Source organism: Nyctereutes procyonoides, unplaced genomic scaffold, assembly GCF_905146905.1.
Source record: "Nyctereutes procyonoides isolate TBG_1078 unplaced genomic scaffold, NYPRO_anot_genome, whole genome shotgun sequence".
NCBI lineage: Eukaryota > Metazoa > Chordata > Mammalia > Carnivora > Canidae > Nyctereutes > Nyctereutes procyonoides.
Genome location: NW_026575020.1, coordinates 32372158 through 32384642, shown reverse-complemented (window position 1 = coordinate 32384642; position 12485 = coordinate 32372158). Strand labels below are relative to the sequence as shown.

At 49.6% G+C, this 12485-nt stretch overlaps 1 non-coding gene across 1 annotated transcript; it reads right to left on the bottom strand.

Moving 5' to 3' along the window:
• Positions 1-8134: 8134 nt before the first annotated feature.
• LOC129518084 (U6 spliceosomal RNA) lies at positions 8135-8241 on the bottom strand. The gene has a single exon (XR_008666119.1). It is a non-coding gene; the product is annotated as a U6 spliceosomal RNA (small nuclear RNA).
• Between the last annotated feature and the right edge of the window lie 4244 nt (positions 8242-12485).

Here is a 12485-nt window from a genome sequence, read left to right as displayed (position 1 = left end):
CCCCAGTATCCAGAACACCATGTCTCGCTGTGGCTGTGCTGCCATCCTCTCCCTCCCCACTCTCTCCAGAGAGAGCAGATCAGAGTGAGGCCTAATGTCAAATTCCCTCCTTCTTTGACCTTTGCCCAGTGCCCCATGTCCTTCCCTCCCTCCATCCCTCCCATGCAAGCACCTCAGCCTCATTACCCTGCATCACCTCCATGGGTGACAGGAGAGCCCAGTTTGCCTGGCCATCCCATTTTAGAACCGAAAACCCCTGTTCCCAGCAGGGCCCCAGTCCCAAGGAAGCCAGAGAGTCACCAGCACCGTCCCCTCCTCGAGGACACCAGGCCCAGCCCTAGACTGCCTTCATACTCTGTCCCTTCCCATCCCTACAGGCACCGTGGCCCTCATTGGGATCCATTCACTCAACAGGGGCTCATGGGGGCAGGGACAACCCTTTAGGGCTGCAGTGCCTGCTGGGAGGGGTGTACTGTAGGTGCCCAATAAAAGACCCTTTGAGGGAATGAATCCTGGAATATTCGCTTTCACTTCCTGCTGGATTCAAGCCTAACTCACCTTGCTTCAAAGCCCCCACAACTAAATCCATCTGCCCTCAGCTTCCACCCTACCCGGAGCCCGGAGGTCTCCCAGCAGGGCCCCCCCATCCCCACCCCCAGGTGGTACTGGGTGCGGAGCTCCAGTCTGGCCCCAGGCCAGGCTGGGCGGGTCGCCTGCAGGAATCCCTGGTATGCAGCTCAGACTTCCAACGCCAGGCCCCACCTGTTCCGGTCTGCAAATCCCCTCCCTACCTCAGGCCGGGCTAATCCCCCTGGTTAGAGAGGGGTCCCTTCCAGGCCAGCCTGAAAGATTCAGCTCCTGTGCCAGCTGATGGAAATCAGGGGTCCGAGACAGGGGCTGTTCTCAGAGGCTGTAGAAGGCAGGTGGCGCGGTACTAGGCACCAATGGTTTATGGGGTCCTTTCCACGGAATGTAAGCGTGGCTGCCAGCGTCCACCTGTGTCGTCCTGTCACGTCCAACTGTTTACATTTGTCTGTGTTATTAACCCCACACACACACACAGCTGTCCTAACTAAGAGCCTACTATGTGCAGTTCCCTCGCCAAAGGACTTCACATACCGTCTTGTTCATTCCCCATCGTGGTCGTAAGCTATTCTGGTTTTTACAGATGGGGAAGATGAAGGTTTGGATGGCCTCCTGCTCTGCCCCAGGCCACCCTGCAAGGAGAGGACCAAGCTGGGGCTTGACCCCACTCTTCTGGCCCCCAGAGTCCATACCTGACCTCCTGTAGTGCTGTCCCTTGTCCCCCTGCACCCCTGCACCAGACCCACAGGGCCCTTTCCCTTGGCGGATGCTGCTTCCGTGGAATGCCCGTAATCCTGGCAGCTTTCAGGCTGTGGCTCTGTCTCCTGCTGGCAGCTATGGCTCCTCGCCCTACAGAGCACTTTCCAGTCCATTCCCCTGGCAGCTGAGAGCCCTGGCCGCACATTTGGTTGTCTCCAGGGCTTTGTGACTATGAGTGTTTCCGTGGGATAAGATCCTGGTGCCCTGACTGGGTCATGAGGTGGGAACCTTGGGGTGCGGCCCTCACCTGGGCCTGGATGCCCACAGGGAGAGGAAGGGAGCCCAGGAGCCAGGGTCCCAGTGCCCGCCGTTATGGGTTCCCAGGCTGGCTGTGAATCCCCTAACGGAGGAGCCAGCAGCCTGAAATAGAAGAGCTGACACCAGGAAACACCAGGGGCCAAACTCAGAGGGCTGTGCCCAGCTGCTCCCCCTGCCAGCTGCAGCGGGCTCCCTCCATCCCTGGCTCCCCCAAGGAGCCTCCATGGTGACCCTTCCATCTGCCCTCCACTTCTTTCCAAGGTCTTTAAATAGATACCCCCTCCCCCCAAGCTAAGGGCTGACTGTTTGCAGGCCAGGAAGACTAGGCTGCTCCCAGGCTGCCTGGAGGCCTGGCCTAAAGCAGCTGTCTTCCTGTGTGAGCCCCACCTTGGGGGATGGAATGGGAAGCCTGGCCCTGTTGCCAGAGCCCAGCACTCTCCACCCACAGGCAGCTGGGGCAGGTGCTGCCCTCTGTGCTTCTACTTTGGGAAGTGAGGGCAGGCTTGAAATCAGGGCTGTTAGGTTGTCTGGACCAGAGAAGCCGGGGTATGGATGGTTCTGGATAGTTCCAGGCCCAGACTTAGACTCCCTAACTATCACGGGGTCTCAGGTTGAAGCTGTCAGGGACCAAGGGGGAAGGGACTAAAAGGGTAGATAGAGGAGGGCATTTAAATAATAGAAATAGGGACGCCTGGGTGGCTCAGCAGTTGAGCGGCTGCCTTCCGCCCAGGGTGTGATCCTGGAGTTCAGGATCAAGTCCCACATCTGGCTCCCCACATGGAACCTGCTTCTCCCTCTTCCTGTGTCTCCGTGTCTCTCTCTCTCTCTCTCTCTGTGTGTGTGTGTGTGTGTCTCATGAATAAATAAATAAAATCCTTTAAAAATAGGGATCCCTGGGTGGCGCAGCGGTTTGGCGCCTGCCTTTGGCCCAGGGCGCGATCCTGGAGACCCGGGATCGAATCCCACGTCGGGCTCCCGGTGCATGGCGCCTGCTTCTCCCTCTGCCTGTGTCTCTGCCTCTCTCTCTCTCATTCTATGTGACTATCATAAATAAATAAAAATTTAAAAAAAAATCCTTTAAAAATAAATAAATAATAGAAACAGTGGTCCCTAAAACCTGAAATGAGAGACCAACCTCAGTGCCCATTTCAAATGTAGCCCCTGTAGGCCATTCCTCCGGGGGGGGGGGGGGGCTTTCCCAAAGAAACCACTGCAGGCAGTGGCTCACTGCTGCGGAGGAGGTGTTCACGGCAACATTATGACGTTAAAGTCATCAGAGACCTCGCAAATGGCCGTCCCTTGGGGAAGAGGCGAGTGGGCCATGCTACCTCGGATACTGGAACATTCTGGAACATTCTGCAGCCAACAAACAGATGAGGTGGCTGGAGAGGCTGTGGTGTGGAGTGGTGGTGTGGCATTTTGAAAGCAAAGAAGGAAATGATGGAAGAACATGCACAGAATGATACAGTTTCTGTGAAACAGCTCTGTGTGCAGAGAAAGAGAGTCTGCGAGAGCAGAGGCTCCAGAGGACACATAAGCTGTCATAGACGCACAGGGGAAGGGACTGCGGGGAGCCTCTTCCAACTCTGCCTGTGTGTCACTGATATTCATCCAACCCATGTCCAAGTTTGTGCCTAGAGAAAATAACAATGGATCTCATTCATTTCCACAGTGGGAGAAGGACCCTGGGTTCAGCTAAGTCATTGCAAATAGCCTTATGTCCTGTCAAGCCTGTTACCTGCCCTGCCCTCACTCCCCCACCGGCACCGCCCCCACCCTGTGCTGTCAGGAGCTGGATCTGAAGCTGGCTCCACGGGGTCCCTGCCCTTGAGGAGCTCTCTGCCCCGAGGTGGTGGGGGGAGCCACACCCTGCACCCATGGTTGATGGGGTTGATGGTCACAGAGCAAGGGCCAGGTTCTACAATAGGCCTCTAGGGCAGGCAGGTGGGTTGATGGCAAGTCAAGGTCACCTTCCCAGATGGTGTTTGACCAGAGGCAGCTGAAATGCAGGGTCTGCCCCCAAGCTGGATGCGGGCATTTGGGGGGAAGAACGGGCCACAGGTATGGGGGGGAAGCCAATGCCATGAGGCTGGAGGGAATAAGTGCTGGGCCTGAAGAGGTGAGTGGAGCCCAACCAGGGAGACACGGAGAGTGTGATTTTCAGATGGGAGACCAGGGAGACAGGAGATGCTCAGAGCGGCCTGTGCCCTGAGGCCTGGAGACAGCTCAAGGGCAGGGTGGTGAGCCCCCAGCACCCCACAGTGTGGGAATGCCCCCAGCTTGCAGGAGGTCATGAAGGCCTGGGGATGAAGGGAACCACCCTTCCGGGGCAGCAGAAGAAACAGGATCAAGAGCAAGGCTCAGGATTCTGACTGCGGGACCCAAAACTGGCCGGGTGTGTAAGAGTCACCCAGATACTGTGGGCTCTGCTTCCTCCCCTAAAAGATGGTGGTGATGTGGGGACGGCCTGCCTGGGAGGGCTCTCTGTGATGGCAAAGGTGTCATGAGTCTGAAGCCTCTAGCCCAACCCTCATTAGGAAATGCGGGGCACTGAGGGGGACACTTGACGGGATGAGCACTGGGTGTTATTCTGTATGTTGGTAAATTGAACACCAATAAAAATTAATTTATTAAAAAAAATCAAAAAAAAAAAAAAAAAAAAGGAAATGCCTGGGCCGGGACACCTGGGTGGCTCAGCAGTTTAGCGCCGCCTTCAGCCTGGGGTGTGATCCTGGAGTCCTGAGATAGAGTCCCGTCGGGCTCCCTGCATGGAGCCTGCTTCAGCCTCTGCTGTGTCTCTGCCTCTCTCTCTCTCTCTCATGAATAAATAAACAAAATCTTAAAAAAAAAAAAAAAAAGGCAATGCCAGGGCGAGGAGGTGGGCCTGTTCCTGGGGGATTGGGTGGCCTTCAAGCATGTATAGCTCAGGCTCCCACAATCGGTCCTCCCATGGCCCAGACTGACTCTGGTGGGTGGAAGAGCGGCAGGAAGCTGGGAAGTGCAGGGGATGCCCTTGTGAAGCAGCCACTGGAGGCCCTTGGCTGGAGGCTCCTCTCTGCATGGAGGGCCTCTCCGACTTTGGGCGCCAGCAGAATCCCATGGCCACCTGTAGGGCCCTAGTCTAGTCCTGATGGAACAGGGCCACTCAGACAGTTGATCCTGCTGCCTCATTCAGCCAGGCCTGGGGCTCCCCTGCACCCCTAGCCTCTGCTCTCTCTCATGCTGGACAGCCCGTGTCTCCCCTGCCACTCAGCCTCCATCTCTCCAGCACTCCCAGATCCCTTGTCCAATGGCAAGCCTGCGGGTGGCCCCCTATGGCCAGTAGTCCCCTCCTTTATGCCCTAGGCTTGGGGAGGGCCTCCCTTAGGGCTTGGGGAGGAAGCTACTGGGCTCCCACTGTCCTGGAATATCCTGGAATGCACGCCCCCTCCTTCCTACCCCCAACCTCTGCCCCCCCCCCCCCGCACTTCTGGTTCAGCCCCAGAAGGTCTGTCAGGTGTCAGAGTCCACACACCTGCTCCTGGGGAGTCCATGGGCATCCTCTTGGTCTCTGTGAAGTGAGTGTCATTGCCCACATCCAGCTCTCAACACTAGGAATCCAGACGTGAACATGGTCGTTGATTTTTAATGAGGCCCTGAGCTGCTCAGTGGCTAAAAGCCTGAGTTCTGGGGTCAGACACACCCAGGTGCCTCCTTCCGTCTCAGTTTTCTCAGCTGGAAAGTGGGAATGGTCAGACCAACCTGTGTCTGGTGTTTTAAGGATGCTTACATCAGTAATGTAGAACACTTAGTGTGAGGCCTAGGACCCAGTAAGCACTCAGAAGGCACAGGTGTTCACAAATCTACTAAATTTTTAAGTACGTCATAAAATGGAAGCAGGGAAGCTACACATTTGTGCGATTTGTACACATGGATAGATTTGGGGCACTAACACCAGCACCGGGACTGTCGGCTTCCAAACCCCCAGATTCCCTCCTGCTGCACCTTCGCAGTCAAATCCTCCTCCTTCCCTGGCTGCCACCAACCGACCTGTTCCGTGTCGCTGGGGTGTTGTCCTCTCTGGAGTGGCCTAGAAGTGGAATTGCACAGTAGGCGACCTTCGAGACTGGCTTCCTTCAGGCAACATAATGCCTCTGAGGGTCCCCCTTGTGATTCCGTGTCAAGTCTGTCCTTTTTCACTGCTGAGTGGTGATCCCTTGCATGCAAGGGCTCCCTTTATCAGCTTCCTTACTCGAGGACGTTTGGGTCATTTCCAGTTTGAAGCCAGGGTAGGCAGAGCTGCTATGCGCATCTGTGTAGAACCCTCTGTGTGAACATAAACTTCCATTTCTCTTGAGCCGATATCGAGGATTGGGATTGCTGGATCTTTCGGCAAAACTGTTTGTGCAGAGTGGCTGCTCTGTCTTCCGTTCCACAGTGCACAGGAGCCCTTGCTGCTCTGCATCCTCACCAGGACTCAGCCCAGGGCGGTCTTCTTGCCACCCCCCTCAACACCCTTCTAGTAAATCTGTGGTAGATTCTAATTGTGGACTTGCTGACAACACCTTTTTATTGTGGCAAAATACAGATCACATCATTTTTTAAAGCATATAATTTAGTGTGGCATTAAATACTATATTGTTGTGCAGCCACGAATACAGTCCATCTCCAGGAATTTTTCATCATCTCAAACGCCACCCGTTAAACAGGAACTTCCTATTCCCACCTCCCCCGCACTCCAGCCCCTGATGACCTCGCCCTCACTTTCCACCTGTATGAATTTGCCCATTCTAGGTACTTCATATAAACAGTCATATGGCATTTGTCCTTTTGTATCTGGCTTATTATTACCCTAACGTCTTCAGGTTCATCCAAGTGGTAGCAGGTGTCAGGACCGCATACGTCTTTATGGTCAAGTAGTATTCTGTTGTGTGTACAGACCACATTTTATAATCCATCTAATGACAATTGAGTTACCCCTATCTTTTGGCTATTGCGAATAACTCTGCTGTGAACTTGGGTATGCAAATATCTCTGTGAGTTCCCATTTCACATTCTTTTGGGTATCTCATCTCCCTGTGATTGTTTTTTTGTTGTTGTTGTTGTTGTTGTTGTTTTTAAGATTTTGTTTATTTATTTGACAGTGACAGCACAAGCAGAAGGAGCAGCAGGCAGAGGGAGAGGGAGAAGCAGGGTCCCCACTGAGCAGGAAGCCCGAAGTGGGGCTCAATTCCAGGACCCTGGATCATGACCTGAGCCAAAGGCAGATGCTTAACCAACTGAGCCATCCAGGCATCCCAGGAATAGAATTTAGTGATTCATCACTTACATACAACACCCAGTGCTTATCACAACAAGTGCTCCTCTTAATCCCCATCCCCCATCTAGCCCCTCTCCCACCCACCTCACTCCAGGGACCCTCAGTTTCTTCTCTATAGTTAAGAGTCTCTTATGGTGGGCAGCCCCGGTGGCTCAGCAGTTTAGCGCCTGCCTTCAGCCCAGGGCCTGATCCTGGAGACCCGGGATCAAGTCCCACATCAGGCTCCCTGCATGGAGCTTGCTTCTCTCTCTGTCTGTGTCTCTTCCTCTATCTCTCTCTCTGTATCTCTCATTAATAAATAAATTTTTTTTCATTAATAAATAAATTAAAAAAAAGAGTCTCTTATGGTTTGTTTCTCTCTCTCTTTTTCCCCCTTCCGTATGTTCTTTTGTTTTGTTTCCTAAATTCTATATATGAACAAAATGATATGGTATTTGTATCTTTCTCTGACTTAATTAACTAAGTATAATATACTCTAGCTCCATCCACATTGTGGCAAATGGCAAGATTTCATTCTTTCTTCTGACTAATATCCCGTTGGGCCTCTTTTTTATCCATTCATCAGTCAATGGGCACTTGGGCTCTTTCCATAATTTGGCTATTTTTGATAATGCTACTGTAAACATCAGGGTGCAGGTGCCCCCTTTGAATCTATATTTTTGTATCTTTTGGGTAAATATCTAGCACTGCAGTTGCTAGGTAATAGGGTAGCTCTATTTTTAACTTTTTGAGGAACCTCCATACTGTTTTCCAGTGCGACTGCACCACTTTCCATTCCCACCAACAGTGCAGGAGGGTTCCCCCTTCTCTGCATCCTCACCAACACCTGTTGTTTCTTGTGCTGTTAATTTTAGTCATTCTGACCAGTGTGAAGTGGTATTTCATCATGGTTTTGATTTATATTTCCGTGATACCAAGTGATGCTGAGCATCTTTTCATGTGTCTGTATGTGTGTACATTTTCTCTAGATCTTCTTTGGAAAGATGTCTGTTCATGTCTTCTGCCCATTTCTTTTTTTTTTAAGATTTTATTTATTTATTCATGAGAGACCCAGAGAGAAAGGCAGAGACACAGGCAGAGAGAGAAGCAGGATCCCCGCAGGCTGTCCAACGCAGGACTCGATCCCGGGACTCCAGGATCATGCCCCAGGCCAAAGGCAGACACTCAACTACTGAGCCACCCAGGCATCCCTTCTGCCCATTTCTTAATTGGATTGCTTTTTGGGCATTGAGTAAAAATATGGAACACTTCAGGAGTTTGCATGTCCTCCTTGTGCAGGGGCCATGCTAATTTTCTCTGTATTATTCCAATTTTAGTCTACGTGCTAGTGAAAAGAGCACTACAAATTAATGCAATTATTGATTGGTACATTTGGCTTTTGGTCTACCATTGTATTATTTATTTTCTATTTGTCTTTTGGTTAACCTCCATTTATCTTTTCCTGCCCTTAAAAAATTATTTGAATACTTCTCAGTGTTCAATTAGCAATTTATCAGTTGGGCTTTTTTGGCTAGGTGTTTTGTGTATACACTTTTTTAGTGGATTGTTTAGGGGCTAACATAAGCAAATTTCTAAGTTCAGTTCACAATCTACATCATGTCAATATTTTACACTTCGAGTAGAACATAGAACCTTACCAATATACTGATCCCCTTGCCCCTTTTCCTGTATGTTATAGTTGTCACATATATCAGGCCCAAATACATTGAAAATCCCACTATACAGTGCAATGTTTTTTTTCTTTCAACTATTATGCATATTTTTTTAAATTAAAAGAAAAAAACTGCCTATTTACCTAGATATTCACAATTTCTGTTGTGAATCTTCCATCATTAGCAACATTCCAAACTTCCTTCTTGCCTGAGAACTTCTCTTAGGCAGTTCTGCTGGTCACAGATTATTTCTTTTCTTTTATCTGAGAAAGTCTTTATTCCTTTTTAAGGATATTTTTGCTGGATTGACAGCTCTTTCTTTCAATGCATTAGAAATATAATTCCACTCCCTTTTGGCCTCCATAGTTTCCAATGAGAAATCTGCTGTCATTCTTTTTTTTCTTCACTATTTTTTGCTAAGGGATGCTTCTTTCTCACTCCTCTCAAAAATTGCTCTCTTGGGATCCCTGGGTGGCGCAGCGGTTTAGCGCCTGCCTTTGGCCCAGGGCCGATCCTGGAGACCCAGGATCGAATCCCATGTCGGGCTTCTGGTGTATGGAGCCTGCTTCTCCCTCTGCCTGTGTCTCTGCCTCTCTCTCTCACTGTGTGCCTATCATAAATAAATAAAAAATTAAAAAAAAATTGCTCTCTTTGTGTGTAGTGGTTGGCAGTTTGACTACGATGTGTCTTGGTGTAGATTTCTTCAAGTTTAAACTGTTTGCAGTTCACTCAGCTTCTTGAATCCATAGGCAGGTTTGTGTCTCTTGCCAGATTTGGGGGAGTTTTCAGCCATTTTTCCTTTGAGTACTTTTTGTGCTCTCCCCGTGTCCTCTCCTTTGGGAATCCAGTCAGTGTCATGAAAGTTAGGTCTTCCATTAGAATCTCATGAAAAAAAAAAAAACCATGCACCCCCTCACCCCCCCTTGTTTTCAGGTTTCATTTTTGTTTTACTTTCTCCCTGTTGTTCAGGATGGGTGATTTCATATGTTCTATCTTCTGAATCATCATTCTTTTATTCTATCCTGTGTATTCTGCTGTTGAGTCTGAGCCTATCGAGTTTTTAAATTTCAATTATTATATTTTTCAGTTCTGAAATTTCCACTTGGTTCTTTTTTATATCCTCTCTTTCTTTGCTGAGACTTTTTATTTTTTCACTTGTTTTGAGTGTGTTCACAATTGCTGACTAAAGCTTTTTCATGATGACTTCTTTAAAATCTTTGTCACATCATTGGAAGACTTCTGTCACTTCAATGTTGACATCTATTCATTGTATTTTTTCATTCTGTTTGGGATCCTCCTGGCTCTAGGTATGATCACTGTTTTGTTGTGTGTTTTTTTAAATTGAAACTTAGACATTTTGGGGATGCCTGGGTGCCTCAGTGGTTAAGCATCTGCATTTGGCTCAGGGTGTGATCCTGGGATTGAGGATCGAGTCCCACATCGGGGTCCTTGCAGGAAGCCTGCTTCTCCCTCTGCCTATGTCTCTGCCTCTCTCTGTGTCTCTCACGAATAAATAAAATACTAATAAGATCTAAAAACATAATAAAAAAAAGAAACTTAGACATTTTGGGTATTATGTTGTGAGGCTCTAGGTCTGTTGAACCTGTTTTAGCTGGCTTCCTCTAGAGAAGAGGTAGGAGAATGGGATAAGGGGTTCCATCTCATTGTTGGTGCTAAGTGGAGATAGAAATTAGCACCAGGGTTCAGAGTTCCAGCTCCACAGTGGGCTTCAGTGATGCCTCCCTGACTGGAAGAGGTAGGAGTGTCTTGGTTCTGCTCTCCACATGGCCTCCTCACATACTGCAGCAGTGGGGAGTGGGGGATGAGGGGGTTACCAGCCAGAAGGAATGAAATTCCTGGCTCCCTAATTGTCCTTTTCTGGTATAAACCCAAAAAAGTGTGTGGAGGTGAAGTGCCCCTGGTGAGCACAGAAGTTTGATCCCTAATTGGCCTTTGCTGGCTAGGGCAGGGTGGTGCCACTGTGGTTTGGTGGTATTGGGCTGCAGAGGAGTAGTTATTGTCTACAAGTTTTCAGTCTTGCTAAGCTATCCCTTTTCTGGTCCTTTGACTCAAGACAGCAGGCTTTTCTGTCATTTCCAGGTTGTGCTGGCTTTTCAACTATAATATAGGACCCTGAAGGAAAACCTAGGGAACTCACCACCATGGCATTCCTTGGGTCTTGAGATGTCCAGTGGCCTTCTTCTCTCTGCTTGTTGGGGTCTTCTTATGTTTTATGTATCATATTCAGGATTCTTAGTTGTACTTAGCTGGAAGAATGCTCCATCTTCCCAGAAACAGAAGTCACTTAAATTTGATAAATACCACCAAGTAGCTCTTCAAAAATGTTGCTGGTTCATCTTGAACTAGGAAATAATATACCCTGAGTCTGCTTTAGGCAGATATATGTAGAAATGGCATTAGGACTTAACCAACATCCCAATACCTGTAGTTAATCAGTGACGGCTGGCTGGATGGTAAGTTGGATGGATGGATGGACAGATGAACAGAATATAGGAAAGGCCATCAGAAGGCCAGTACACAGTTTGGGCAAGGCATCACAGCATCAGTGATGGCCATAATACAAATAGCGATTACTGATTTCTTCCACTGTGCCAGGTAAATGTTTTTGTCATGTGATCTCATTCAATCCACAAGCAAGAGATGTCCATTTGAGAGAGGAGGAAAACACAGGCAGAAAGACATGGTCCTGAGCTGAGATTCAAGCCCAGAGACCCATGGTTCATGGACCCAAGATGCCCCCACTTTTCTCTCACACTCAATTGCCCAACTATGAGAAGCAATCTCAAGGAAAAGGAGATGACCAAGCCAAAACATTCTGCTGGTGATCAGAGGTTTTCCTGCCCCAGTGAATGTTGGTTGAACACATTTCAGAATCTTCTCCCTGAGATGGAAACCCATGCTGTGCTGTATTTGTGTATTCAACAAGGGTCAATCAAGAGTTTGCTCTGTGCTGAGCCCTGTGCCAGGTGCTGAGGGTACCCTGCAAGCAATAGGACAAATGTGGTCTTTGCCCTGGGACATTAGAGGGTCTGAAATCTCTCTCCCTCACCCCGAGGCCACCCTGTTGAAAGTAGGATGGAAAGGCAAAACCACTGCATGGTGCCCACCAGATGCCCTGCCCCACGCTCAGCTCTTCAGTCCCAAAGGTTCTGAGCAGCAACTAATATTGGTGGTGGGCATCTAGACCGTGAAAGGAAGCAAGCTGGAGGAAATGACTCCAGGGTTTGAGGGATGCTCCACTCTGCCTGTAGCTTAGGAGCAAGAGAGAGCCCATGCCCCAAACTCAGCACACCCAGTCTGTGCATTAGTGAGGTAGACTCACACCATCTATAGAAACCCAGCTGCCAACCAAGCCAGGCAGCCAGGTTTCCTGGGGGGTCCTCAGGCCCACCTGTAGCCCTCCTCTGACTCAGTTTCTCCAACTATTAATAGATAAGTGCATACATTCCTCCCTCTTTTTCTCTCTTTCCTCCATTCTCCTTGGTTCAGTGAAGATGCGAGGCAGTGTTTCCTCTAATACCTGAGGGTCAGGAATCTTCATTTCATTTCTAGGGAGTGAGCATCTTATCCTGTGCTAATTTGGGATTCACCATGTATGTTGACATCTGGGTGCTGAAGCCTGGCTTCCCGCAGCAGCACAGATCACCAGCCTGCAGTGTATGTGGCATTGTTAGCCAGCCCTGGGTCCCCGTCCTGGCACTGGAGACTGGAGTGGGTCCACCAAGAGCTGCCAGGATGGGAGACTGGTCGCCAGTGATGCCACTCTACCAGCAAGCACTGCCATCCTGCACTGGGGCCATTGGAACAGATCTGTATGCAAGTTCTCTTCACTGTTCTAGGACTTTCCTGCCCCACCCCCTGCCACATGGGGAAGGGTTCTGGAAAGGATCTTTTCACACTGTCATGTGCCA